Genomic DNA, 25522 nt, shown 5'->3' on the forward strand with positions numbered 1-25522 from the left:
CCACATTCAGTAGATCCTGATATTCCTGCATGGTTTCACCCACTGATGTACACCTGAAACAGCGATATATTTTGTTAAAGAGTGCCTGGCTCTTTGCATTTTGGTGGTGCAGGTATAGAATTTAACATACAATGATTTAGTGGTAGAATCTTGTGGTTTAGTGGTAGAATTCTCGCCTGCCATGAGGGAGGCATGGATCTGAAAAGGGAATAAACACCACCCAATGTTGTGCTCAAAGCAAATGACTCTTAGATTTGGAGTCTTATTCGCTATTGACTCAGATAGCTAGGCTTTTTTACAGTGTTATGGCATCATGGCAAGGCAAGAATTGCCCTTCAATTTATAAAACCAAAGCAAGGTTTCCACATTTAGTAGATCCTGAGATTCCTGCTTGGTTTCACACACTGATGTACACCTCTTTTAAGTTTCAAATAAAACACGTTTGGTTGTGTAGTGACAGAGATCTCGCCTGTAGAATTCTGGGAAAAAACACCGCCCAACGTGGGGCTCGAACCCACGACCCTGAGATTAAGAGTCTCATGCTCTACCGACTGAGCTAGCCAGGCTTGGTTACTGTTATGTGACAAAAAGGCTACTCAAGCCAAGGAGTGCCCTACAAGCTATTAAAGTAGATCTAGGCTACCACATTCAGTACACTGAGATGCATGCTTGGTTTCACACATTGAGGAAAATGGGTAAGTAACCGTGAAGTAAAATGTGAAGCATTGGTTGTTCAGTGGTAGAATTCTCGCCTGCCACGCGGGAGGCCCGGGTTCGATTCCCGGCCAATGCAGTACTCAAGTTTTACTGAAATTATGGTATATTTTGTTAAAGAGTGTCTGGCTCTTTGCATTTTGGTGGTGCAGGTATAGAATTCCACATACAATAAATTAATGGTAGAATCTTGTGGTTTAGTGGTAGAATTCCCACCTGCCAAGAGAGAGGTCTGGATCTGAAAAGGGAATAAACACCAAACAAATGTTGTACTAAAAGCATATGACTCTTAGCTTGGGAGTTTTATTTCTATTGACTAAGCTGGCCAGGCTTTGTTACAGTGTTGTAGCATCAAGGCAAGGCAACGCTTGCTCTTCAATCTACACTATTAAACCAAAGCAAAGTTTCCACATTCAGTAGATCCTGATATTCCTGCATGGTTTCACCCACTGATGTACACCTGAAACAGCGATATATTTTGTTAAAGAGTGCCTGGCTCTTTGCATTTTGGTGGTGCAGGTATAGAATTTAACATACAATGATTTAGTGGTAGAATCTTGTGGTTTAGTGGTAGAATTCTCGCCTGCCATGAGGGAGGCATGGATCTGAAAAGGGAATAAACACCACCCAATGTTGTGCTCAAAGCAAATGACTCTTAGATTTGGAGTCTTATTCGCTATTGACTCAGATAGCTAGGCTTTTTTACAGTGTTATGGCATCATGGCAAGGCAAGGATTGCCCTTCAATTTATAAAACCAAAGCAAGGTTTCCACATTTAGTAGATCCTGAGATTCCTGCTTGGTTTCACACACTGATGTACACCTCTTTTAAGTTTCAAATAAAACACGTTTGGAATTCTCGCCTGTAGAATTCTGGGAAAAAACACCACCCAACGTGGGGCTCGAACACACGACCCTGAGATTAAGAGTCTCATGCTCTACCGACTGAGCTAGCCAGGCTTGGTTACTGTTACGTGACAAAAAGGCCACTCAAGCCAAGGAGTGCCCTACAAGCTATTAAAGTAGATCTAGGCTACCACATTCAGTACACTGAGATGCATGCTTGGTTTCACACATTGAGGAAAATGGGTAAGTAACCGTGAAGTAAAATGTGAAGCATTGGTTGTTCAGTGGTAGAATTCTCGCCTGCCACGCGGGAGGCCCGGGTTCGATTCCCGGCCAATGCAGTACTCAAGTTTTACTGAAATTATGGTATATTTTGTTAAAGAGTGTCTGGCTCTTTGCATTTTGGTGGTGCAGGTATAGAATTCCACATACAATAAATTAATGGTAGAATCTTGTGGTTTAGTGGTAGAATTCCCACCTGCCAAGAGAGAGGTCTGGATCTGAAAAGGGAATAAACACCAAACAAATGTTGTACTAAAAGCATATGACTCTTAGCTTGGGAGTTTTATTTCTATTGACTAAGCTGGCCAGGCTTTGTTACAGTGTTGTAGCATCAAGGCAAGGCAACGCTTGCTCTTCAATCTACACTATTAAACCAAAGCAAAGTTTCCACATTCAGTAGATCCTGATATTCCTGCATGGTTTCACCCACTGATGTACACCTGAAACAGCGATATATTTTGTTAAAGAGTGCCTGGCTCTTTGCATTTTGGTGGTGCAGGTATAGAATTTAACATACAATGATTTAGTGGTAGAATCTTGTGGTTTAGTGGTAGAATTCTCGCCTGCCATGAGGGAGGCATGGATCTGAAAAGGGAATAAACACCACCCAATGTTGTGCTCAAAGCAAATGACTCTTAGATTTGGAGTCTTATTCGCTATTGACTCAGATAGCTAGGCTTTTTTACAGTGTTATGGCATCATGGCAAGGCAAGGATTGCCCTTCAATTTATAAAACCAAAGCAAGGTTTCCACATTTAGTAGATCCTGAGATTCCTGCTTGGTTTCACACACTGATGTACACCTCTTTTAAGTTTCAAATAAAACACGTTTGGTTGTGTAGTGACAGAGATCTCGCCTGTAGAATTCTGGGAAAAAACACCGCCCAACGTGGGGCTCGAACCCACGACCCTGAGATTAAGAGTCTCATGCTCTACCGACTGAGCTAGCCAGGCTTGGTTACTGTGATGTGACAAAAAGGCCACTCAAGCCAAGGAGTGCCCTACAAGCTATTAAAGTAGATCTAGGCTACCACATTCAGTACACTGAGATGCATGCTTGGTTTCACAAATTGAGGAAAATGGGTAAGTAACCATGAAGTAAAATGTGAAACATTGGTTGTTCAGTGGTAGAATTCTCGCCTGCCACGCGGGAGGCCCGGGTTCGATTCCCGGCCAATGCAGTACTCAAGTTTTACTGAAATTATGGTATATTTTGTTAAAGAGTGTCTGGCTCTTTGCTTTTTGGTGGTGCAGGTATAGAATTCCACATACAATAAATTAATGGTAGAATCTTGTGGTTTAGTGGTAGAATTCCCACCTGCCAAGAGAGAGGTATGGATCTGAAAAGGGAATAAACACCAAACAAATGTTGTACTAAAAGCATATGACTCTTAGCTTGGGAGTTTTATTTCTATTGACTAAGCTGGCCAGGCTTTGTTACAGTGTTGTAGCATCAAGGCAAGGCAACGCTTGCTCTTCAATCTACACTATTAAACCAAAGCAAAGTTTCCACATTCAGTAGATCCTGATATTCCTGCATGGTTTCACCCACTGATGTACACCTGAAACAGCGATATATTTTGTTAAAGAGTGCCTGGCTCTTTGCATTTTGGTGGTGCAGGTATAGAATTTAACATACAATGATTTAGTGGTAGAATCTTGTGGTTTAGTGGTAGAATTCTCGCCTGCCATGAGGGAGGCATGGATCTGAAAAGGGAATAAACACCACCCAATGTTGTGCTCAAAGCAAATGACTCTTAGATTTGGAGTCTTATTCGCTATTGACTCAGATAGCTAGGCTTTTTTACAGTGTTATGGCATCATGGCAAGGCAAGGATTGCCCTTCAATTTATAAAACCAAAGCAAGGTTTCCACATTTAGTAGATCCTGAGATTCCTGCTTGGTTTCACACACTGATGTACACCTCTTTTAAGTTTCAAATAAAACACGTTTGGTTGTGTAGTGACAGAGATCTGGCCTGTAGAATTCTGGGAAAAAACACCGAGCAACGTGGGGCTCGAACCCACGACCCTGAGATTAAGAGTCTCATGCTCTACCGACTGAGCTAGCCAGGCTTGGTTACTGTGATGTGACAAAAAGGCCACTCAAGCCAAGGAGTGCCCTACAAGCTATTAAAGTAGATCTAGGCTACCACATTCAGTACACTGAGATGCATGCTTGGTTTCACACATTGAGGAAAATGGGTAAGTAACCTTGAAGTAAAATGTGAAGCATTGGTTGTTCAGTGGTAGAATTCTCGCCTGCCACGCGGGAGGCCCGGGTTCGATTCCCGGCCAATACAGTACTCAAGTTTTACTGAAATTATGGTATATTTTGTTAAAGAGTGGCTGGCTCTTTGCATTTTGGTGGTGCAGGTATAGAATTCCACATACAATAAATTAATGGTAGAATCTTGTGGTTTAGTGGTAGAATTCCCACCTGCCAAGAGAGAGGTCTGGATCTGAAAAGGAAATAAACACCAAACAAATGTTGTACTAAAAGCATATGACTCTTAGCTTGGGAGTTTTATTTCTATTGACTAAGCTGGCCAGGCTTTGTTACAGTGTTGTAGCATCAAGGCAAGGCAACGCTTGCTCTTCAATCTACACTATTAAACCAAAGCAAAGTTTCCACATTCAGTAGATCCTGATATTCCTGCATGGTTTCACCCACTGATGTACACCTGAAACAGCGATATATTTTGTTAAAGAGTGCCTGGCTCTTTGCATTTTGGTGGTGCAGGTATAGAATTTAACATACAATGATTTAGTGGTAGAATCTTGTGGTTTAGTGGTAGAATTCTCGCCTGCCATGAGGGAGGCATGGATCTGAAAAGGGAATAAACACCACCCAATGTTGTGCTCAAAGCAAATGACTCTTAGATTTGGAGTCTTATTCGCTATTGACTCAGATAGCTAGGCTTTTTTACAGTGTTATGGCATCATGGCAAGGCAAGGATTGCCCTTCAATTTATAAAACCAAAGCAAGGTTTCCACATTTAGTAGATCCTGAGATTCCTGCCTGGTTTCACACACTGATGTACACCTCTTTTAAGTTTCAAATAAAACACGTTTGGTTGTGTAGTGACAGAGATATCGCCTGTAGAATTCTGGGAAAAAACACCGCCCAACGTGGGGCTTGAACCCATTAACCTGAGATTAAGAGTCTCATGCTCTACCGACTGAGCTAGCCAGGCTTGGTTACTGTGGTTTGACAAAAAGGCCACTCAAGCCAAGGAGTGCAATACAAGCTATTAAAGTAGATCTAGGCTACCACATTCAGTACACTGAGATGCATGCTTGGTTTCACACATTGAGGAAAATGGGTAAGTAACCGTGAAGTTAAATGTGAAGCATTGGTTGTTCAGTGGTAGAATTCTCGCCTGCCACGCGGGAGGCCCGGGTTCGATTCCCGGCCAATGCAGTACTTAAGTTTTACTGAAATTATGGTATATTTTGTTAAAGAGTGTCTGGCTCTTTGCATTTTGGTGGTGCAGGTATAGAATTCCACATACAATAAATTAATGGTAGAATCTTGTGGTTTAGTGGTAGAATTCCCACCTGCCAAGAGAGAGGTCTGGATCTGAAAAGGGAATAAACACCAAACAAATGTTGTACTAAAAGCATATGACTCTTAGCTTGGGAGTTTTATTTCTATTGACTAAGCTGGCCAGGCTTTGTTACAGTGTTGTAGCATCAAGGCAAGGCAACGCTTGCTCTTCAATCTACACTACTAAACCAAAGCAAAGTTTCCACATTCAGTAGATCCTGATATTCCTGCATGGTTTCACCCACTGATGTACACCTGAAACAGCGATATATTTTGTTAAAGAGTGCATGGCTCTTTGCATTTTGGTGGTGCAGGCATAGAATTCAACATACAATGATTTAGTGGTAGAATCTTGTGGTTTAGTGGTAGAATTCTCGCCTGCCATGAGGGAGGCATGGATCTGAAAAGGGAATAAACACCACCCAATGTTGTGCTCAAAGCAAATGACTCTTAGATTTGGAGTCTTATTCGCTATTGACTCAGATAGCTAGGCTTTTTTACAGTGATATGGCATCATGGCAAGGCAAGGATTGCCCTTCAATCTATAAAACCAAAGCAAGGTTTCCACATTTAGTAGATCCTGAGATTCCTACTTGGTTTCACACACTGATGTACACCTCTTTTAAGTTTCAAATAAAACACGTTTGGTTGTGTAGTGACAGAGATCTCGCCTGTAGAATTCTGGGAAAAAACACCGCCCAACGTGGGGCTCGAACCCACGACCCTGAGATTAAGAGTCTTATGCTCTACCGACTGAGCTAGCCAGGCTTGGTTACTGTGTTGTGACAAAAAGGCCACTCAAGCCAAGGAGTGCCCTACAAGCTATTAAAGTAGATCTAGGCTACCACATTCAGTACACTGAGATGCATGCTTGGTTTCACACATTGAGGAAAATGGGTAAGTAACCGTGAAGTAAAATGTGAAGCATTGGTTGTTCAGTGGTAGAATTCTCGCCTGCCACGCGGGAGGCCCGGGTTCGATTCCCGGCCAATGCAGTACTCAAGTTTTACTGAAATTATGGTATATTTTGTTAAAGAGTGCCTGGCTCTTTGCATTTTGGTGGTGCAGGTATAGAATTCCACATACAATAAATTAATGGTAGAATCTTGTGGTTTAGTGGTAGAATTCCCACCTGCCAAGAGAGAGGTCTGGATCTGAAAAGGGAATAAACACCAAACAAATGTTGTACTAAAAGCATATGACTCTTAGCTTGGGAGTTTTATTTCTATTGACTAAGCTGGCCAGGCTTTGTTACAGTGTTGTAGCATCAAGGCAAGGCAACGCTTGCTCTTCAATCTACACTATTAAACCAAAGCAAAGTTTCCACATTCAGTAGATCCTGATATTCCTGCATGGTTTCACCCACTGATGTACACCTGAAACAGCGATATATTTTGTTAAAGAGTGCCTGGCTCTTTGCATTTTGGTGGTGCAGGTATCGAATTTAACATACAATGATTTAGTGGTAGAATCTTGTGGTTTAGTGGTAGAATTCTCGCCTGCCATGAGGGAGGCATGGATCTGAAAAGGGAATAAACACCACCCAATGTTGTGCTCAAAGCAAATGACTCTTAGATTTGGAGTCTTATTCGCTATTGACTCAGATAGCTAGGCTTTTTTACAGTGTTATGGCATCATGGCAAGGCAAGGACTGCCCTTCAATTTATAAAACCAAAGCAAGGTTTCCACATTTAGTAGATCCTGAGATTCCTGCTTGGTTTCACACACTGATGTACACCTCTTTTAAGTTTCAAATAAAACACGTTTGGTTGTGTAGTGACAGAGATCTCGCCTGTAGAATTCTGGGAAAAAACACCGCCCAACGTGGGGCTCGAACCCACTACCCTGAGATTAAGAGTCTCATGCTCTACCGACTGAGCTAGCCAGGCTTGGTTACTGTGATGTGACAAAAAGGCCACTCAAGCCAAGGAGTGCCCTACAAGCTATTAAAGTAGATCTAGGCTACCACATTCAGTACACTGAGATGCATGCTTGGTTTCACACATTGAGGAAAATGGGTAAGTAAACATGAAGTATAATGTGAAGCATTGGTTGTTCAGTGGTAGAATTCTCGCCTGCCACGCGGGAGGCCCGGGTTCGATTCCCGGCCAATGCAGTACTCAAGTTTTACTGAAATTATGGTATATTTTGTTAAAGAGTGCCAGGCTCTTTGCATTTTGGTGGTGCAGGTATAGAATTCCACATACAATAAATTAATGGTAGAATCTTGTGGTTTAGTGGTAGAATTCCCACCTGCCAAGAGAGAGGTCTGGATCTGAAAAGGGAATAAACACCAAACAAATGTTGTACTAAAAGCATATGACTCTTAGCTTGGGAGTTTTATTTCTATTGACTAAGCTGGCCAGGCTTTGTTACAGTGTTGTAGCATCAAGGCAAGGCAACGCTTGCTCTTCAATCTACACTATTAAACCAAAGCAAAGTTTCCACATTCAGTAGATCCTGATATTCCTGCATGGTTTCACCCACTGATGTACACCTGAAACAGCGATATATTTTGTTAAAGAGTGCCTGGCTCTTTGCATTTTGGTGGTGCAGGTATAGAATTTAACATACAATGATTTAGTGGTAGAATCTTGCGGTTTAGTGGTAGAATTCTCACCTGCCATGAGGGTGGCATGGATCTGAAAAGGGAATAAACACCACCCAATGTTGTGCTCAAAGCAAATGACTCTTAGATTTGGAGTCTTATTCGCTATTGACTCAGATAGCTAGGCTTTTTTACAGTGTTATGGCATCATGGCAAGGCAAGGATTGCCCTTCAATTTATAAAACCAAAGCAAGGTTTCCACATTTAGTAGATCCTGAGATTCCTGCTTGGTTTCACACACTGATGTACACCTCTTTTAAGTTTCAAATAAAACACGTTTGGTTGTGTAGTGACAGAGATCTCGCCGGTAGAATTCTGGGAAAAAACACCGCCCAACGTGGGGCTCAAACCCACGACCCTGAGATTAAGAGTCTCATGCTCTACCGACTGAGCTAGCCAGGCTTGGTTACTGTTGTGTGACAAAAAGGCCACTCAAGCCAAGGAGTGCCCTACAAGCTATTAAAGTAGATCTAGGCTACCACATTCAGTACACTGAGATGCATGCTTGGTTTCACACATTGAGGAAAATGGGTAAGTAACCGTGAAGTAAAATGTGAAGCATTGGTTGTTCAGTGGTAGAATTCTCGCCTGCCACGCGGGAGGCCCGGGTTCGATTCCCGGCCAATGCAGTACTCAAGTTTTACTGAAATTATGGTATATTTTGTTAAAGAGTGCCTGGCTCTTTGCATTTTGGTGGTGCAGGTATAGAATTCCACATACAATAAATTAATGGTAGAATCTTGTGGTTTAGTGGTAGAATTCCCACCTGCCAAGAGAGAGGTCTGGATCTGAAAAGGGAATAAACACCAAACAAATGTTGTACTAAAAGCATATGACTCTTAGCTTGGGAGTTTTATTTCTATTGACTAAGCTGGCCAGGCTTTGTTACAGTGTTGTAGCATCAAGGCAAGGCAACGCTTGCTCTTCAATCTACACTATTAAACCAAAGCAAAGTTTCCACATTCAGTAGATCCTGATATTCCTGCATGGTTTCACCCACTGATGTACACCTGAAACAGCGATATATTTTGTTAAAGAGTGCCTGGCTCTTTGCATTTTGGTGGTGCAGGTATCGAATTTAACATACAATGATTTAGTGGTAGAATCTTGTGGTTTAGTGGTAGAATTCTCGCCTGCCATGAGGGAGGCATGGATCTGAAAAGGGAATAAACACCACCCAATGTTGTGCTCAAAGCAAATGACTCTTAGATTTGGAGTCTTATTCGCTATTGACTCAGATAGCTAGGCTTTTTTACAGTGTTATGGCATCATGGCAAGGCAAGGACTGCCCTTCAATTTATAAAACCAAAGCAAGGTTTCCACATTTAGTAGATCCTGAGATTCCTGCTTGGTTTCACACACTGATGTACACCTCTTTTAAGTTTCAAATAAAACACGTTTGGTTGTGTAGTGACAGAGATCTCGCCTGTAGAATTCTGGAAAAAAACACCGCCCAACGTGGGGCTCGAACCCACGACCCTGAGATTAAGAGTCTCATGCTCTACCGACTGAGCTAGCCAGGCTTGGTTACTGTGATGTGACAAAAAGGCCACTCAAGCCAAGGAGTGCCCTACAAGCTATTAAAGTAGATCTAGGCTACCACATTCAGTACACTGAGATGCATGCTTGGTTTCACACATTGAGGAAAATGGGTAAGTAAACATGAAGTATAATGTGAAGCATTGGTTGTTCAGTGGTAGAATTCTCGCCTGCCACGCGGGAGGCCCGGGTTCGATTCCCGGCCAATGCAGTACTCAAGTTTTACTGAAATTATGGTATATTTTGTTAAAGAGTGCCAGGCTCTTTGCATTTTGGTGGTGCAGGTATAGAATTCCACATACAATAAATTAATGGTAGAATCTTGTGGTTTAGTGGTAGAATTCCCACCTGCCAAGAGAGAGGTCTGGATCTGAAAAGGGAATAAACACCAAACAAATGTTGTACTAAAAGCATATGACTCTTAGCTTGGGAGTTTTATTTCTATTGACTAAGCTGGCCAGGCTTTGTTACAGTGTTGTAGCATCAAGGCAAGGCAACGCTTGCTCTTCAATCTACACTATTAAACCAAAGCAAAGTTTCCACATTCAGTAGATCCTGATATTCCTGCATGGTTTCACCCACTGATGTACACCTGAAACAGCGATATATTTTGTTAAAGAGTGCCTGGCTCTTTGCATTTTGGTGGTGCAGGTATAGAATTTAACATACAATGATTTAGTGGTAGAATCTTGCGGTTTAGTGGTAGAATTCTCGCCTGCCATGAGGGAGGCATGGATCTGAAAAGGGAATAAACACCACCCAATGTTGTGCTCAAAGCAAATGACTCTTAGATTTGGAGTCTTATTCGCTATTGACTCAGATAGCTAGGCTTTTTTACAGTGTTATGGCATCATGGCAAGGCAAGGATTGCCCTTCAATTTATAAAACCAAAGCAAGGTTTCCACATTTAGTAGATCCTGAGATTCCTGCTTGGTTTCACACACTGATGTACACCTCTTTTAAGTTTCAAATAAAACACGTTTGGTTGTGTAGTGACAGAGATCTCGCCTGTAGAATTCTGGGAAAAAACACCGCCCAACGTGGGGCTCAAACCCACGACCCTGAGATTAAGAGTCTCATGCTCTACCGACTGAGCTAGCCAGGCTTGGTTACTGTTGTGTGACAAAAAGGCCACTCAAGCCAAGGAGTGCCCTACAAGCTATTAAAGTAGATCTAGGCTACCACATTCAGTACACTGAGATGCATGCTTGGTTTCACAAATTGAGGAAAATGGGTAAGTAACCGTGAATTAAAATGTGAAGCATTGGTTGTTCAGTGGTAGAATTCTCGCCTGCCACGCGGGAGGCCCGGGTTCGATTCCCGGCCAATGCAGTACTCAAGTTTTACTGAAATTATGGTATATTTTGTTAAAGAGTGTCTGGCTCTTTGCTTTTTGGTGGTGCAGGTATAGAATTCCACATACAATAAATTAATGGTAGAATCTTGTGGTTTAGTGGTAGAATTCCCACCTGCCAAGAGAGAGGTCTGGATCTGAAAAGGGAATAAACACCAAACAAATGTTGTACTAAAAGCATATGACTCTTAGCTTGGGAGTTTTATTTCTATTGACTAAGCTGGCCAGGCTTTGTTACAGTGTTGTAGCATCAAGGCAAGGCAACGCTTGCTCTTCAATCTACACTACTAAACCAAAGCAAAGTTTCCACATTCAGTAGATCCTGATATTCCTGCATGGTTTCACCCACTGATGTACACCTGAAACAGCGATATATTTTGTTAAAGAGTGCCTGGCTCTTTGCATTTTGGTGGTGCAGGTATAGAATTTAACATACAATGATTTAGTGGTAGAATCTTGTGGTTTAGTGGTAGAATTCTCGCCTGCCATGAGGGAGGCATGGATCTGAAAAGGGAATAAACACCACCCAATGTTGTGCTCAAAGCAAATGACTCTTAGATTTGGAGTCTTATTCGCTATTGACTCAGATAGCTAGGCTTTTTTACAGTGTTATGGCATCATGGCAAGGCAAGGATTGCCCTTCAATTTATAAAACCAAAGCAAGGTTTCCACATTTAGTAGATCCTGAGATTCCTGCTTGGTTTCACACACTGATGTACACCTCTTTTAAGTTTCAAATAAAACACGTTTGGAATTCTCGCCTGTAGAATTCTGGGAAAAAACACCGCCCAACGTGGGGCTCGAACCCACGACCCTGAGATTAAGAGTCTCATGCTCTACCGACTGAGCTAGCCAGGCTTGGTTACTGTTATGTGACAAAAAGGCCACTCAAGCCAAGGAGTGCCCTACAAGCTATTAAAGTAGATCTAGGCTACCACATTCAGTACACTGAGATGCATGCTTGGTTTCACACATTGAGGAAAATGGGTAAGTAACCGTGAAGTAAAATGTGAAGCATTGGTTGTTCAGTGGTAGAATTCTCGCCTGCCACGCGGGAGGCCCGGGTTCGATTCCCGGCCAATGCAGTACTCAAGTTTTACTGAAATTATGGTATATTTTGTTAAAGAGTGTCTGGCTCTTTGCTTTTTGGTGGTGCAGGTATAGAATTCCACATACAATAAATTAATGGTAGAATCTTGTGGTTTAGTGGTAGAATTCCCACCTGCCAAGAGAGAGGTCTGGATCTGAAAAGGGAATAAACACCAAACAAATGTTGTACTAAAAGCATATGACTCTTAGCTTGGGAGTTTTATTTCTATTGACTAAGCTGGCCAGGCTTTGTTACAGTGTTGTAGCATCAAGGCAAGGCAACGCTTGCTCTTCAATCTACACTACTAAACCAAAGCAAAGTTTCCACATTCAGTAGATCCTGATATTCCTGCATGGTTTCACCCACTGATGTACACCTGAAACAGCGATATATTTTGTTAAATAGTGCATGGCTCTTTGCATTTTGGTGGTGCAGGCATAGAATTCAACATACAATGATTTAGTGGTAGAATCTTGTGGTTTAGTGGTAGAATTCTCGCCTGCCATGAGGGAGGCATGGATCTGAAAAGGGAATAAACACCACCCAATGTTGTGCTCAAAGCAAATGACTCTTAGATTTGGAGTCTTATTCGCTATTGACTCAGATAGCTAGGCTTTTTTACAGTGTTATGGCATCATGGCAAGGCAAGGATTGCCCTTCAATTTATAAAACCAAAGCAAGGTTTCCACATTTAGTAGATCCTGAGATTCCTGCTTGGTTTCACACACTGATGTACACCTCTTTTAAGTTTCAAATAAAACACGTTTGGTTGTGTAGTGACAGAGATCTCGCCTGTAGAATTCTGGAAAAAACACCGCCCAACGTGGGGCTCGAACCCACGACCCTGAGATTAAGAGTCTCATGCTCTACCGACTGAGCTAGCCAGGCTTGGTTACTGTGATGTGACAAAAAGGCCACTCAAGCCAAGGAGTGCCCTACAAGCTATTAAAGTAGATCTAGGCTACCACATTCAGTACACTGAGATGCATGCTTGGTTTCACACATTGAGGAAAATGGGTAAGTAACCGTGAAGTAAAATGTGAAGCATTGGTTGTTCAGTGGTAGAATTCTCGCCTGCCACGCGGGAGGCCCGGGTTCGATTCCCGGCCAATGCAGTACTCAAGTTTTACTGAAATTATGGTATATTTTGTTAAAGAGTGCCTGGCTCTTTGCATTTTGGTGGTGCAGGTATAGAATTCCACATACAATAAATTAATGGTAGAATCTTGTGGTTTAGTGGTAGAATTCCCACCTGCCAAGAGAGAGGTCTGGATCTGAAAAGGGAATAAACACCAAACAAATGTTGTACTAAAAGCATATGACTCTTAGCTTGGGAGTTTTATTTCTATTGACTAAGCTGGCCAGGCTTTGTTACAGTGTTGTAGCATCAAGGCAAGGCAACGCTTGCTCTTCAATCTACACTATTAAACCAAAGCAAAGTTTCCACATTCAGTAGATCCTGATATTCCTGCATGGTTTCACCCACTGATGTACACCTGAAACAGCGATATATTTTGTTAAAGAGTGCCTGGATCTTTGCATTTTGGTGGTGCAGGTATAGAATTTAACATACAATGATTTAGTGGTAGAATCTTGTGGTTTAGTGGTAGAATTCTCGCCTGCCATGAGGGAGGCATGGATCTGAAAAGGGAATAAACACCACCCAATGTTGTGCTCAAAGCAAATGACTCTTAGATTTGGAGTCTTATTCGCTATTGACTCAGATAGCTAGGCTTTTTTACAGTGTTATGGCATCATGGCAAGGCAAGGATTGCCCTTCAATTTATAAAACCAAAGCAAGGTTTCCACATTTAGTAGATCCTGAGATTCCTGCTTGGTTTCACACACTGATGTACACCTCTTTTAAGTTTCAAATAAAACACGTTTGGTTGTGTAGTGACAGAGATCTGGCCTGTAGAATTCTGGGAAAAAACACCGAGCAACGTGGGGCTCGAACCCACGACCCTGAGATTAAGAGTCTCATGCTCTACCGACTGAGCTAGCCAGGCTTGGTTACTGTGATGTGACAAAAAGGCCACTCAAGCCAAGGAGTGCCCTACAAGCTATTAAAGTAGATCTAGGCTACCACATTCAGTACACTGAGATGCATGCTTGGTTTCACACATTGAGGAAAATGGGTAAGTAACCTTGAAGTAAAATGTGAAGCATTGGTTGTTCAGTGGTAGAATTCTCGCCTGCCACGCGGGAGGCCCGGGTTCGATTCCCGGCCAATACAGTACTCAAGTTTTACTGAAATTATGGTATATTTTGTTAAAGAGTGGCTGGCTCTTTGCATTTTGGTGGTGCAGGTATAGAATTCCACATACAATAAATTAATGGTAGAATCTTGTGGTTTAGTGGTAGAATTCCCACCTGCCAAGAGAGAGGTCTGGATCTGAAAAGGAAATAAACACCAAACAAATGTTGTACTAAAAGCATATGACTCTTAGCTTGGGAGTTTTATTTCTATTGACTAAGCTGGCCAGGCTTTGTTACAGTGTTGTAGCATCAAGGCAAGGCAACGCTTGCTCTTCAATCTACACTATTAAACCAAAGCAAAGTTTCCACATTCAGTAGATCCTGATATTCCTGCATGGTTTCACCCACTGATGTACACCTGAAACAGCGATATATTTTGTTAAAGAGTGCCTGGCTCTTTGCATTTTGGTGGTGCAGGTATAGAATTTAACATACAATGATTTAGTGGTAGAATCTTGTGGTTTAGTGGTAGAATTCTCGCCTGCCATGAGGGAGGCATGGATCTGAAAAGGGAATAAACACCACCCAATGTTGTGCTCAAAGCAAATGACTCTTAGATTTGGAGTCTTATTCGTTATTGACTCAGATAGCTAGGCTTTTTTACAGTGTTATGGCATCATGGCAAGGCAAGGATTGCCCTTCAATTTATAAAACCAAAGCAAGGTTTCCACATTTAGTAGATCCTGAGATTCCTGCTTGGTTTCACACACTGATGTACACCTCTTTTAAGTTTCAAATAAAACACGTTTGGTTGTGTAGTGACAGAGATCTCGCCTGTAGAATTCTGGGAAAAAACACCGCCCAACGTGGGGCTCGAACCCACGACCCTGAGATTAAGAGTCTCATGCTCTACCGACTGAGCTAACCAGGCTTGGTTACTGTTGTGTGACAAAAAGGCCACTCAAGCCAAGGAGTGCCCTACAAGCTATTAAAGTAGATCTAGGCTACCACATTCAGTACACTGAGATGCATGCTTGGTTTCACACATTGAGGAAAATGGGTAAGTAACCTTGAAGTAAAATGTGAAGCATTGGTTGTTCAGTGGTAGAATTCTCGCCTGCCACGCGGGAGGCCCGGGTTCAATTCCCGGCCAATACAGTACTCAAGTTTTACTGAAATTATGGTATATTTTGTTAAAGAGTGGCTGGCTCTTTGCATTTTGGTGGTGCAGGTATAGAATTCCACATACAATAAATTAATGGTAGAATCTTGTGGTTTAGTGGTAGAATTCCCACCTGCCAAGAGAGAGGTCTGGATCTGAAAAGGGAATAAACACCAAACAAATGTTGTACTAAAAGCATATGACTCTTAGCTTGGGAGTTTTATTTCTATTGACTAAGCTGGCCAGGCTTTGTTACAGTGTTGTAGCATCAAGGCAAGGCAACGCTTGCTCTTCAATCTACACTATTAAACCAAAGCAAAGTTTCCACATTCAGTAGATCCTGATATTCCTGCATGGTTTCACCCACTGATGTACACCTGAAACAGCGATATATTTTGTTAAAGAGTGCCTGGCTCTTTGCATTTTGGTGGTGCAGGTATAGAATTTAACATACAATGATTTAGTGGTAGAATCTTGTGGTTTAGTGGTAGAATTCTCGCCTGCCATGAGGGAGGCATGGATCTGAAAAGGGAATAAACACCACCCAATGTTGTGCTCAAAGCAAATGACTCTTAGATTTGGAGTCTTATTCGCTATTGACTCAGATAGCTAGGCTTTTTTACAGTGTTATGGCATCATGGCAAGGCAAGGATTGCCCTTCAATTTATAAAACCAAAGCAAGGTTTCCACATTTAGTAGATCCTGAGATTCCTGCCTGGTTTCACACACTGATGTACACCTCTTTTAAGTTTCAAATAAAACACGTTTGGTTGTGTAGTGACAGAGATATCGCCTGTAGAATTCTGGGAAAAAACACCGCCCAACGTGGGGCTTGAACCCATTAACCTGAGATTAAGAGTCTCATGCTCTACCGACTGAGCTAGCCAGGCTTGGTTACTGTGGTTTGACAAAAAGGCCACTCAAGCCAAGGAGTGCAATACAAGCTATTAAAGTAGATCTAGGCTACCACATTCAGTACACTGAGATGCATGCTTGGTTTCACACATTGAGGAAAATGGGTAAGTAACCGTGAAGTTAAATGTGAAGCATTGGTTGTTCAGTGGTAGAATTCTCGCCTGCCACGCGGGAGGCCCGGGTTCGATTCCCGGCCAATGCAGTACTTAAGTTTTACTGAAATTATGGTATATTTTGTTAAAGAGTGTCTGGCTCTTTGCATTTTGGTGGTGCAGGTATAGAATTCCACATACAATAAATTAATGGTAGAATCTTGTGGTTTAGTGGTAGAATTCCCACCTGCCAAGAGAGAGGTCTGGATCTGAAAAGGGAATAAACACCAAACAAATGTTGTACTAAAAGCATATGACTCTTAGCTTGGGAGTTTTATTTCTATTGACTAAGCTGGCCAGGCTTTGTTACAGTGTTGTAGCATCAAGGCAAGGCAACGCTTGCTCTTCAATCTACACTACTAAACCAAAGCAAAGTTTCCACATTCAGTAGATCCTGATATTCCTGCATGGTTTCACCCACTGATGTACACCTGAAACAGCGATATATTTTGTTAAAGAGTGCATGGCTCTTTGCATTTTGGTGGTGCAGGCATAGAATTCAACATACAATGATTTAGTGGTAGAATCTTGTGGTTTAGTGGTAGAATTCTCGCCTGCCATGAGGGAGGCATGGATCTGAAAAGGGAATAAACACCACCCAATGTTGTGCTCAAAGCAAATGACTCTTAGATTTGGAGTCTTATTCGCTATTGACTCAGATAGCTAGGCTTTTTTACAGTGTTATGGCATCATGGCAAGGCAAGGATTGCCCTTCAATCTATAAAACCAAAGCAAGGTTTCCACATTTAGTAGATCCTGAGATTCCTACTTGGTTTCACACACTGATGTACACCTCTTTTAAGTTTCAAATAAAACACGTTTGGTTGTGTAGTGACAGAGATCTCGCCTGTAGAATTCTGGGAAAAAACACCGCCCAACGTGGGGCTCGAACCCACGACCCTGAGATTAAGAGTCTTATGCTCTACCGACTGAGCTAGCCAGGCTTGGTTACTGTGTTGTGACAAAAAGGCCACTCAAGCCAAGGAGTGCCCTACAAGCTATTAAAGTAGATCTAGGCTACCACATTCAGTACACTGAGATGCATGCTTGGTTTCACACATTGAGGAAAATGGGTAAGTAACCGTGAAGTAAAATGTGAAGCATTGGTTGTTCAGTGGTAGAATTCTCGCCTGCCACGCGGGAGGCCCGGGTTCGATTCCCGGCCAATGCAGTACTCAAGTTTTACTGAAATTATGGTATATTTTGTTAAAGAGTGCCTGGCTCTTTGCATTTTGGTGGTGCAGGTATAGAATTCCACATACAATAAATTAATGGTAGAATCTTGTGGTTTAGTGGTAGAATTCCCACCTGCCAAGAGAGAGGTCTGGATCTGAAAAGGGAATAAACACCAAACAAATGTTGTACTAAAAGCATATGACTCTTAGCTTGGGAGTTTTATTTCTATTGACTAAGCTGGCCAGGCTTTGTTACAGTGTTGTAGCATCAAGGCAAGGCAACGCTTGCTCTTCAATCTACACTATTAAACCAAAGCAAAGTTTCCACATTCAGTAGATCCTGATATTCCTGCATGGTTTCACCCACTGATGTACACCTGAAACAGCGATATATTTTGTTAAAGAGTGCCTGGCTCTTTGCATTTTGGTGGTGCAGGTATCGAATTTAACATACAATGATTTAGTGGTAGAATCTTGTGGTTTAGTGGTAGAATTCTCGCCTGCCATGAGGGAGGCATGGATCTGAAAAGGGAATAAACACCACCCAATGTTGTGCTCAAAGCAAATGACTCTTAGATTTGGAGTCTTATTCGCTATTGACTCAGATAGCTAGGCTTTTTTACAGTGTTATGGCATCATGGCAAGGCAAGGACTGCCCTTCAATTTATAAAACCAAAGCAAGGTTTCCACATTTAGTAGATCCTGAGATTCCTGCTTGGTTTCACACACTGATGTACACCTCTTTTAAGTTTCAAATAAAACACGTTTGGTTGTGTAGTGACAGAGATCTCGCCTGTAGAATTCTGGGAAAAAACACCGCCCAACGTGGGGCTCGAACCCACGACCCTGAGATTAAGAGTCTCATGCTCTACCGACTGAGCTAGCCAGGCTTGGTTACTGTGATGTGACAAAAAGGCCACTCAAGCCAAGGAGTGCCCTACAAGCTATTAAAGTAGATCTAGGCTACCACATTCAGTACACTGAGATGCATGCTTGGTTTCACACATTGAGGAAAATGGGTAAGTAAACATGAAGTATAATGTGAAGCATTGGTTGTTCAGTGGTAGAATTCTCGCCTGCCACGCGGGAGGCCCGGGTTCGATTCCCGGCCAATGCAGTACTCAAGTTTTACTGAAATTATGGTATATTTTGTTAAAGAGTGCCAGGCTCTTTGCATTTTGGTGGTGCAGGTATAGAATTCCACATACAATAAATTAATGGTAGAATCTTGTGGTTTAGTGGTAGAATTCCCACCTGCCAAGAGAGAGGTCTGGATCTGAAAAGGGAATAAACACCAAACAAATGTTGTACTAAAAGCATATGACTCTTAGCTTGGGAGTTTTATTTCTATTGACTAAGCTGGCCAGGCTTTGTTACAGTGTTGTAGCATCAAGGCAAGGCAACGCTTGCTCTTCAATCTACACTATTAAACCAAAGCAAAGTTTCCACATTCAGTAGATCCTGATATTCCTGCATGGTTTCACCCACTGATGTACACCTGAAACAGCGATATATTTTGTTAAAGAGTGCCTGGCTCTTTGCATTTTGGTGGTGCAGGTATAGAATTTAACATACAATGATTTAGTGGTAGAATCTTGCGGTTTAGTGGTAGAATTCTCGCCTGCCATGAGGGAGGCATGGATCTGAAAAGGGAATAAACACCACCCAATGTTGTGCTCAAAGCAAATGACTCTTAGATTTGGAGTCTTATTCGCTATTGACTCAGATAGCTAGGCTTTTTTACAGTGTTATGGCATCATGGCAAGGCAAGGATTGCCCTTCAATTTATAAAACCAAAGCAAGGTTTCCACATTTAGTAGATCCTGAGATTCCTGCTTGGTTTCACACACTGATGTACACCTCTTTTAAGTTTCAAATAAAACACGTTTGGTTGTGTAGTGACAGAGATCTCGCCTGTAGAATTCTGGGAAAAAACACCGCCCAACGTGGGGCTCAAACCCACGACCCTGAGATTAAGAGTCTCATGCTCTACCGACTGAGCTAGCCAGGCTTGGTTACTGTTGTGTGACAAAAAGGCCACTCAAGCCAAGGAGTGCCCTACAAGCTATTAAAGTAGATCTAGGCTACCACATTCAGTACACTGAGATGCATGCTTGGTTTCACAAATTGAGGAAAATGGGTAAGTAACCGTGAATTAAAATGTGAAGCATTGGTTGTTCAGTGGTAGAATTCTCGCCTGCCACGCGGGAGGCCCGGGTTCGATTCCCGGCCAATGCAGTACTCAAGTTTTACTGAAATTATGGTATATTTTGTTAAAGAGTGTCTGGCTCTTTGCTTTTTGGTGGTGCAGGTATAGAATTCCACATACAATAAATTAATGGTAGAATCTTGTGGTTTAGTGGTAGAATTCCCACCTGCCAAGAGAGAGGTCTGGATCTGAAAAGGGAATAAACACCAAACAAATGTTGTACTAAAAGCATATGACTCTTAGCTTGGGAGTTTTATTTCTATTGACTAAGCTGGCCAGGCTTTGTTACAGTGTTGTAGCATCAAGGCAAGGCAACGCTTGCTCTTCAATCTACACTACTAAACCAAAGCAAAGTTTCCACATTCAGTAGATCCTGATATTCCTGCATGGTTTCACCCACTGATGTACACCTGAAACAGCGATATATTTTGTTAAAGAGTGCCTGGCTCTTTGCATTTTGGTGGTGCAGGTATAGAATTTAACATACAATGATTTAGTGGTAGAATCTTGTGGTTTAGTGGTAGAATTCTCGCCTGCCATGAGGGAGGCATGGATCTGAAAAGGGAATAAACACCACCCAATGTTGTGCTCAAAGCAAATGACTCTTAGATTTGGAGTCTTATTCGCTATTGACTCAGATAGCTAGGCTTTTTTACAGTGTTATGGCATCATGGCAAGGCAAGGATTGCCCTTCAATTTATAAAACCAAAGCAAGGTTTCCACATTTAGTAGATCCTGAGATTCCTGCTTGGTTTCACACACTGATGTACACCTCTTTTAAGTTTCAAATAAAACACGTTTGGTTGTGTAGTGACAGAGATCTCGCCTGTAGAATTCTGGGAAAAAATACTGCCCAACGTGGGGCTCGAACCCACGACCCTGAGATTAAGAGTCTCATGCTCTACCGACTGAGCTAGCCAGGCTTGGTAACTGTGATGTGACAAAAAGGCCACTCAAGCCAAGGAGTGCCCTACAAGCTATTAAAGTAGATCTAGGCTACCACATTCAGTACACTGAGATGCATGCTTGGTTTCACACATTGAGGAAAATGGGTAAGTAACCTTGAAGTATAATGTGAAGCATTGGTTGTTCAGTGGTAGAATTCTCGCCTGCCACGCGGGAGGCCCGGGTTCGATTCCCGGCCAATGCAGTACTCAAGTTTTACTGAAATTATGGTATATTTTGTTAAAGAGTGCCAGGCTCTTTGCATTTTGGTGGTGCAGGTATAGAATTCCACATACAATAAATTAATGGTAGAATCTTGTGGTTTAGTGGTAGAATTCCCACCTGCCAAGAGAGAGGTCTGGATCTGAAAAGGGAATAAACACCAAACAAATGTTGTACTAAAAGCATATGACTCTTAGCTTGGGAGTTTTATTTCTATTGACTAAGCTGGCCAGGCTTTGTTACAGTGTTGTAGCATCAAGGCAAGGCAACGCTTGCTCTTCAATCTACACTATTAAACCAAAGCAAAGTTTCCACATTCAGTAGATCCTGATATTCCTGCATGGTTTCACCCACTGATGTACACCTGAAACAGCGATATATTTTGTTAAAGAGTGCCTGGCTCTTTGCATTTTGGTGGTGCAGGTATCGAATTTAACATACAATGATTTAGTGGTAGAATCTTGTGGTTTAGTGGTAGAATTCTCGCCTGCCATGAGGGAGGCATGGATCTGAAAAGGGAATAAACACCACCCAATGTTGTGCTCAAAGCAAATGACTCTTAGATTTGGAGTCTTATTCGCTATTGACTCAGATAGCTAGGCTTTTTTACAGTGTTATGGCATCATGGCAAGGCAAGGACTGCCCTTCAATTTATAAAACCAAAGCAAGGTTTCCACATTTAGTAGATCCTGAGATTCCTGCTTGGTTTCACACACTGATGTACACCTCTTTTAAGTTTCAAATAAAACACGTTTGGTTGTGTAGTGACAGAGATCTCGCCTGTAGAATTCTGGGAAAAAACACCGCCCAACGTGGGGCTCGAACCCACGACCCTGAGATTAAGAGTCTCATGCTCTACCGACTGAGCTAGCCAGGCTTGGTTACTGTGATGTGACAAAAAGGCCACTCAAGCCAAGGAGTGCCCTACAAGCTATTAAAGTAGATCTAGGCTACCACATTCAGTACACTGAGATGCATGCTTGGTTTCACACATTGAGGAAAATGGGTAAGTAAACATGAAGTATAATGTGAAGCATTGGTTGTTCAGTGGTAGAATTCTCGCCTGCCACGCGGGAGGCCCGGGTTCGATTCCCGGCCAATGCAGTACTCAAGTTTTACTGAAATTATGGTATATTTTGTTAAAGAGTGCCAGGCTCTTTGCATTTTGGTGGTGCAGGTATAGAATTCCACATACAATAAATTAATGGTAGAATCTTGTGGTTTAGTGGTAGAATTCCCACCTGCCAAGAGAGAGGTCTGGATCTGAAAAGGGAATAAACACCAAACAAATGTTGTACTAAAAGCATATGACTCTTAGCTTGGGAGTTTTATTTCTATTGACTAAGCTGGCCAGGCTTTGTTACAGTGTTGTAGCATCAAGGCAAGGCAACGCTTGCTCTTCAATCTACACTATTAAACCAAAGCAAAGTTTCCACATTCAGTAGATCCTGATATTCCTGCATGGTTTCACCCACTGATGTACACCTGAAACAGCGATATATTTTGTTAAAGAGTGCCTGGCTCTTTGCATTTTGGTGGTGCAGGTATAGAATTTAACATACAATGATTTAGTGGTAGAATCTTGTGGTTTAGTGGTAGAATTCTCGCCTGCCATGAGGGAGGCATGGATCTGAAAAGGGAATAAACACCACCCAATGTTGTGCTCAAAGCAAATGACTCTTAGATTTGGAGTCTTATTCGCTATTGACTCAGATAGCTAGGCTTTTTTACAGTGTTATGGCATCATGGCAAGGCAAGGATTGCCCTTCAATTTATAAAACCAAAGCAAGGTTTCCACATTTAGTAGATCCTGAGATTCCTGCTTGGTTTCACACACTGATGTACACCTCTTTTAAGTTTCAAATAAAACACGTTTGGTTGTGTAGTGACAGAGATCTCGCCTGTAGAATTCTGGGAAAAAATACTGCCCAACGTGGGGCTCGAACCCACGACCCTGAGATTAAGAGTCTCATGCTCTACCGACTGAGCTAGCCAGGCTTGGTAACTGTGATGTGACAAAAAGGCCACTCAAGCCAAGGAGTGCCCTACAAGCTATTAAAGTAGATCTAGGCTACCACATTCAGTACACTGAGATGCATGCTTGGTTTCACACGTTGAGGAAAATGGGTAAGTAACCTTGAAGTATAATGTGAAGCATTGGTTGTTCAGTGGTAGAATTCTCGCCTGCCACGCGGGAGGCCCGGGTTCGATTCCCGGCCAATGCAGTACTCAAGTTTTACTGAAATTATGGTATATTTTGTTAAAGAGTGCCAGGCTCTTTGCATTTTGGTGGTGCAGGTATAGAATTCCACATACAATAAATTAATGGTAGAATCTTGTGGTTTAGTGGTAGAATTCCCACCTGCCAAGAGAGAGGTCTGGATCTGAAAAGGGAATAAACACCAAACAAATGTTGTACTAAAAGCATATGACTCTTAGCTTGGGAGTTTTATTTCTATTGACTAAGCTGGCCAAGCTTTGTTACAGTGTTGTAGCATCAAGGCAAGGCAACGCTTGCTCTTCAATCTACACTATTAAACCAAAGCAAAGTTTCCACATTCAGTAGATCCTGATATTCCTGCATGGTTTCACCCACTGATGTACACCTGAAACAGCGATATATTTTGTTAAAGAGTGCCTGGCTCTTTGCATTTTGGTGGTGCAGGTATAGAATTTAACATACAATGATTTAGTGGTAGAATCTTGTGGTTTAGTGGTAGAATTCTCGCCTGCCATGAGGGAGGCATGGATCTGAAAAGGGAATAAACACCACCCAATGTTGTGCTCAAAGCAAATGACTCTTAGATTTGGAGTCTTATTCGCTATTGACTCAGATAGCTAGGCTTTTTTACAGTGTTTTGGCATCATAGCAAGGCAAGGATTGCCCTTCAATTTATAAAACCAAAGCAAGGTTTCCACATTTAGTAGATCCTGAGATTCCTGCTTGGTTTCACACACTGATGTACACCTCTTTTAAGTTTCAAATAAAACACGTTTGGTTGTGTAGTGACAGAGATCTCGCCTGTAGAATTCTGGGAAAAAACACCGCCCAACGTGGGGCTCGAACCCACGACCCTGAGATTAAGAGTCTCATGCTCTACCGACTGAGCTAGCCAGGCTTGGTTACTGTTGTGTGACAAAAAGGCCACTCAAGCCAAGGAGTGCCCTACAAGCTATTAAAGTAGATCTAGGCTACCACATTCAGTACACTGAGATGCATGCTTGGTTTCACAAATTGAGGAAAATGGGTAAGTAACCGTGAAGTAAAATGTGAAACATTGGTTGTTCAGTGGTAGAATTCTCGCCTGCCATGCGGGAGGTCCGGGTTTGATTCCCGGCCAATGCAGTACTCAAGTTTTACTGAAATTATGGTATATTTTGTTAAAGAGTGTCTGGCTCTTTGCTTTTTGGTGGTGCAGGTATAGAATTCCACATACAATAAATTAATGGTAGAATCTTGTGGTTTAGTGGTAGAATTCCCACCTGCCAAGAGAGAGGTCTGGATCTGAAAAGGGAATAAACACCAAACAAATGTTGTACTAAAAGCATATGACTCTTAGCTTGGGAGTTTTATTTCTATTGACTAAGCTGGCCAGGCTTTGTTACAGTGTTGTAGCATCAAGGCAAGGCAACGCTTGCTCTTCAATCTACACTACTAAACCAAAGCAAAGTTTCCACATTCAGTAGATCCTGATATTCCTGCATGGTTTCACCCACTGATGTACACCTGAAACAGCGATATATTTTGTTAAAGAGTGCCTGGCTCTTTGCATTTTGGTGGTGCAGGTATAGAATTTAACATACAATGATTTAGTGGTAGAATCTTGTGGTTTAGTGGTAGAATTCTCGCCTGCCATGAGGGAGGCATGGATCTGAAAAGGGAATAAACACCACCCAATGTTGTGCTCAAAGCAAATGACTCTTAGATTTGGAGTCTTATTCGCTATTGACTCAGATAGCTAGGCTTTTTTACAGTGTTATGGCATCATGGCAAGGCAAGGATTGCCCTTCAATTTATAAAACCAAAGCAAGGTTTCCACATTTAGTAGATCCTGAGATTCCTGCTTGGTTTCACACACTGATGTACACCTCTTTTAAGTTTCAAATAAAACACGTTTGGTTGTGTAGTGACAGAGATCTCGCCTGTAGAATTCTGGGAAAAAATACTGCCCAACGTGGGGCTCGAACCCACGACCCTGAGATTAAGAGTCTCATGCTCTACCGACTGAGCTAGCCAGGCTTGGTAACTGTGATGTGACAAAAAGGCCACTCAAGCCAAGGAGTGCCCTACAAGCTATTAAAGTAGATCTAGGCTACCACATTCAGTACACTGAGATGCATGCTTGGTTTCACACATTGAGGAAAATGGGTAAGTAACCTTGAAGTATAATGTGAAGCATTGGTTGTTCAGTGGTAGAATTCTCGCCTGCCACGCGGGAGGCCCGGGTTCGATTCCCGGCCAATGCAGTACTCAAGTTTTACTGAAATTATGGTATATTTTGTTAAAGAGTGCCAGGCTCTTTGCATTTTGGTGGTGCAGGTATAGAATTCCACATACAATAA

At 42.1% G+C, this 25522-nt stretch overlaps 29 non-coding genes across 29 annotated transcripts; 18 read left to right on the forward strand and 11 right to left on the reverse strand.

Moving 5' to 3' along the window:
- Nucleotides 1-493: 493 nt before the first annotated feature.
- TRNAK-CUU (transfer RNA lysine (anticodon CUU)) lies at nt 494-566 on the reverse strand. The gene has a single exon. It is a non-coding gene; the product is annotated as a tRNA-Lys (tRNA).
- A 156-nt stretch (nt 567-722) lies between these two features.
- Nucleotides 723-793, forward strand: TRNAG-GCC (transfer RNA glycine (anticodon GCC)). The gene has a single exon. It is a non-coding gene; the product is annotated as a tRNA-Gly (tRNA).
- Nucleotides 794-1829: 1036 nt separating this feature from the next.
- TRNAG-GCC (transfer RNA glycine (anticodon GCC)) lies at nt 1830-1900 on the forward strand. The gene has a single exon. It is a non-coding gene; the product is annotated as a tRNA-Gly (tRNA).
- Nucleotides 1901-2721: 821 nt separating this feature from the next.
- Nucleotides 2722-2794, reverse strand: TRNAK-CUU (transfer RNA lysine (anticodon CUU)). Its single transcript has one exon. It is a non-coding gene; the product is annotated as a tRNA-Lys (tRNA).
- Nucleotides 2795-5192: 2398 nt separating this feature from the next.
- TRNAG-GCC (transfer RNA glycine (anticodon GCC)) lies at nt 5193-5263 on the forward strand. The gene has a single exon. It is a non-coding gene; the product is annotated as a tRNA-Gly (tRNA).
- Nucleotides 5264-6313: 1050 nt separating this feature from the next.
- TRNAG-GCC (transfer RNA glycine (anticodon GCC)) lies at nt 6314-6384 on the forward strand. Its single transcript has one exon. It is a non-coding gene; the product is annotated as a tRNA-Gly (tRNA).
- Nucleotides 6385-7434: 1050 nt separating this feature from the next.
- Nucleotides 7435-7505, forward strand: TRNAG-GCC (transfer RNA glycine (anticodon GCC)). Its single transcript has one exon. It is a non-coding gene; the product is annotated as a tRNA-Gly (tRNA).
- Nucleotides 7506-8555: 1050 nt separating this feature from the next.
- On the forward strand, nt 8556-8626 carry TRNAG-GCC (transfer RNA glycine (anticodon GCC)). The gene has a single exon. It is a non-coding gene; the product is annotated as a tRNA-Gly (tRNA).
- An 821-nt stretch (nt 8627-9447) lies between these two features.
- On the reverse strand, nt 9448-9520 carry TRNAK-CUU (transfer RNA lysine (anticodon CUU)). Its single transcript has one exon. It is a non-coding gene; the product is annotated as a tRNA-Lys (tRNA).
- A 156-nt stretch (nt 9521-9676) lies between these two features.
- On the forward strand, nt 9677-9747 carry TRNAG-GCC (transfer RNA glycine (anticodon GCC)). The gene has a single exon. It is a non-coding gene; the product is annotated as a tRNA-Gly (tRNA).
- Nucleotides 9748-10797: 1050 nt separating this feature from the next.
- TRNAG-GCC (transfer RNA glycine (anticodon GCC)) lies at nt 10798-10868 on the forward strand. The gene has a single exon. It is a non-coding gene; the product is annotated as a tRNA-Gly (tRNA).
- Nucleotides 10869-11675: 807 nt separating this feature from the next.
- TRNAK-CUU (transfer RNA lysine (anticodon CUU)) lies at nt 11676-11748 on the reverse strand. The gene has a single exon. It is a non-coding gene; the product is annotated as a tRNA-Lys (tRNA).
- A 156-nt stretch (nt 11749-11904) lies between these two features.
- TRNAG-GCC (transfer RNA glycine (anticodon GCC)) lies at nt 11905-11975 on the forward strand. The gene has a single exon. It is a non-coding gene; the product is annotated as a tRNA-Gly (tRNA).
- An 820-nt stretch (nt 11976-12795) lies between these two features.
- On the reverse strand, nt 12796-12868 carry TRNAK-CUU (transfer RNA lysine (anticodon CUU)). The gene has a single exon. It is a non-coding gene; the product is annotated as a tRNA-Lys (tRNA).
- Nucleotides 12869-13024: 156 nt separating this feature from the next.
- TRNAG-GCC (transfer RNA glycine (anticodon GCC)) lies at nt 13025-13095 on the forward strand. The gene has a single exon. It is a non-coding gene; the product is annotated as a tRNA-Gly (tRNA).
- Nucleotides 13096-16387: 3292 nt separating this feature from the next.
- TRNAG-GCC (transfer RNA glycine (anticodon GCC)) lies at nt 16388-16458 on the forward strand. Its single transcript has one exon. It is a non-coding gene; the product is annotated as a tRNA-Gly (tRNA).
- Nucleotides 16459-17508: 1050 nt separating this feature from the next.
- TRNAG-GCC (transfer RNA glycine (anticodon GCC)) lies at nt 17509-17579 on the forward strand. Its single transcript has one exon. It is a non-coding gene; the product is annotated as a tRNA-Gly (tRNA).
- An 821-nt stretch (nt 17580-18400) lies between these two features.
- Nucleotides 18401-18473, reverse strand: TRNAK-CUU (transfer RNA lysine (anticodon CUU)). Its single transcript has one exon. It is a non-coding gene; the product is annotated as a tRNA-Lys (tRNA).
- Nucleotides 18474-18629: 156 nt separating this feature from the next.
- On the forward strand, nt 18630-18700 carry TRNAG-GCC (transfer RNA glycine (anticodon GCC)). Its single transcript has one exon. It is a non-coding gene; the product is annotated as a tRNA-Gly (tRNA).
- Nucleotides 18701-19750: 1050 nt separating this feature from the next.
- Nucleotides 19751-19821, forward strand: TRNAG-GCC (transfer RNA glycine (anticodon GCC)). The gene has a single exon. It is a non-coding gene; the product is annotated as a tRNA-Gly (tRNA).
- An 821-nt stretch (nt 19822-20642) lies between these two features.
- Nucleotides 20643-20715, reverse strand: TRNAK-CUU (transfer RNA lysine (anticodon CUU)). The gene has a single exon. It is a non-coding gene; the product is annotated as a tRNA-Lys (tRNA).
- A 156-nt stretch (nt 20716-20871) lies between these two features.
- Nucleotides 20872-20942, forward strand: TRNAG-GCC (transfer RNA glycine (anticodon GCC)). The gene has a single exon. It is a non-coding gene; the product is annotated as a tRNA-Gly (tRNA).
- Nucleotides 20943-21763: 821 nt separating this feature from the next.
- On the reverse strand, nt 21764-21836 carry TRNAK-CUU (transfer RNA lysine (anticodon CUU)). The gene has a single exon. It is a non-coding gene; the product is annotated as a tRNA-Lys (tRNA).
- Nucleotides 21837-21992: 156 nt separating this feature from the next.
- On the forward strand, nt 21993-22063 carry TRNAG-GCC (transfer RNA glycine (anticodon GCC)). Its single transcript has one exon. It is a non-coding gene; the product is annotated as a tRNA-Gly (tRNA).
- Nucleotides 22064-22884: 821 nt separating this feature from the next.
- Nucleotides 22885-22957, reverse strand: TRNAK-CUU (transfer RNA lysine (anticodon CUU)). Its single transcript has one exon. It is a non-coding gene; the product is annotated as a tRNA-Lys (tRNA).
- Nucleotides 22958-23113: 156 nt separating this feature from the next.
- TRNAG-GCC (transfer RNA glycine (anticodon GCC)) lies at nt 23114-23184 on the forward strand. The gene has a single exon. It is a non-coding gene; the product is annotated as a tRNA-Gly (tRNA).
- An 821-nt stretch (nt 23185-24005) lies between these two features.
- On the reverse strand, nt 24006-24078 carry TRNAK-CUU (transfer RNA lysine (anticodon CUU)). The gene has a single exon. It is a non-coding gene; the product is annotated as a tRNA-Lys (tRNA).
- Nucleotides 24079-25126: 1048 nt separating this feature from the next.
- Nucleotides 25127-25199, reverse strand: TRNAK-CUU (transfer RNA lysine (anticodon CUU)). Its single transcript has one exon. It is a non-coding gene; the product is annotated as a tRNA-Lys (tRNA).
- A 156-nt stretch (nt 25200-25355) lies between these two features.
- TRNAG-GCC (transfer RNA glycine (anticodon GCC)) lies at nt 25356-25426 on the forward strand. The gene has a single exon. It is a non-coding gene; the product is annotated as a tRNA-Gly (tRNA).
- The last annotated feature ends 96 nt before the right edge of the window (nt 25427-25522 follow it).

Source organism: Crinia signifera, chromosome 3, assembly GCF_055691185.1.
Source record: "Crinia signifera chromosome 3, ASM5569118v1, whole genome shotgun sequence".
Classification (NCBI taxonomy): Eukaryota; Metazoa; Chordata; class Amphibia; order Anura; family Myobatrachidae; genus Crinia; species Crinia signifera.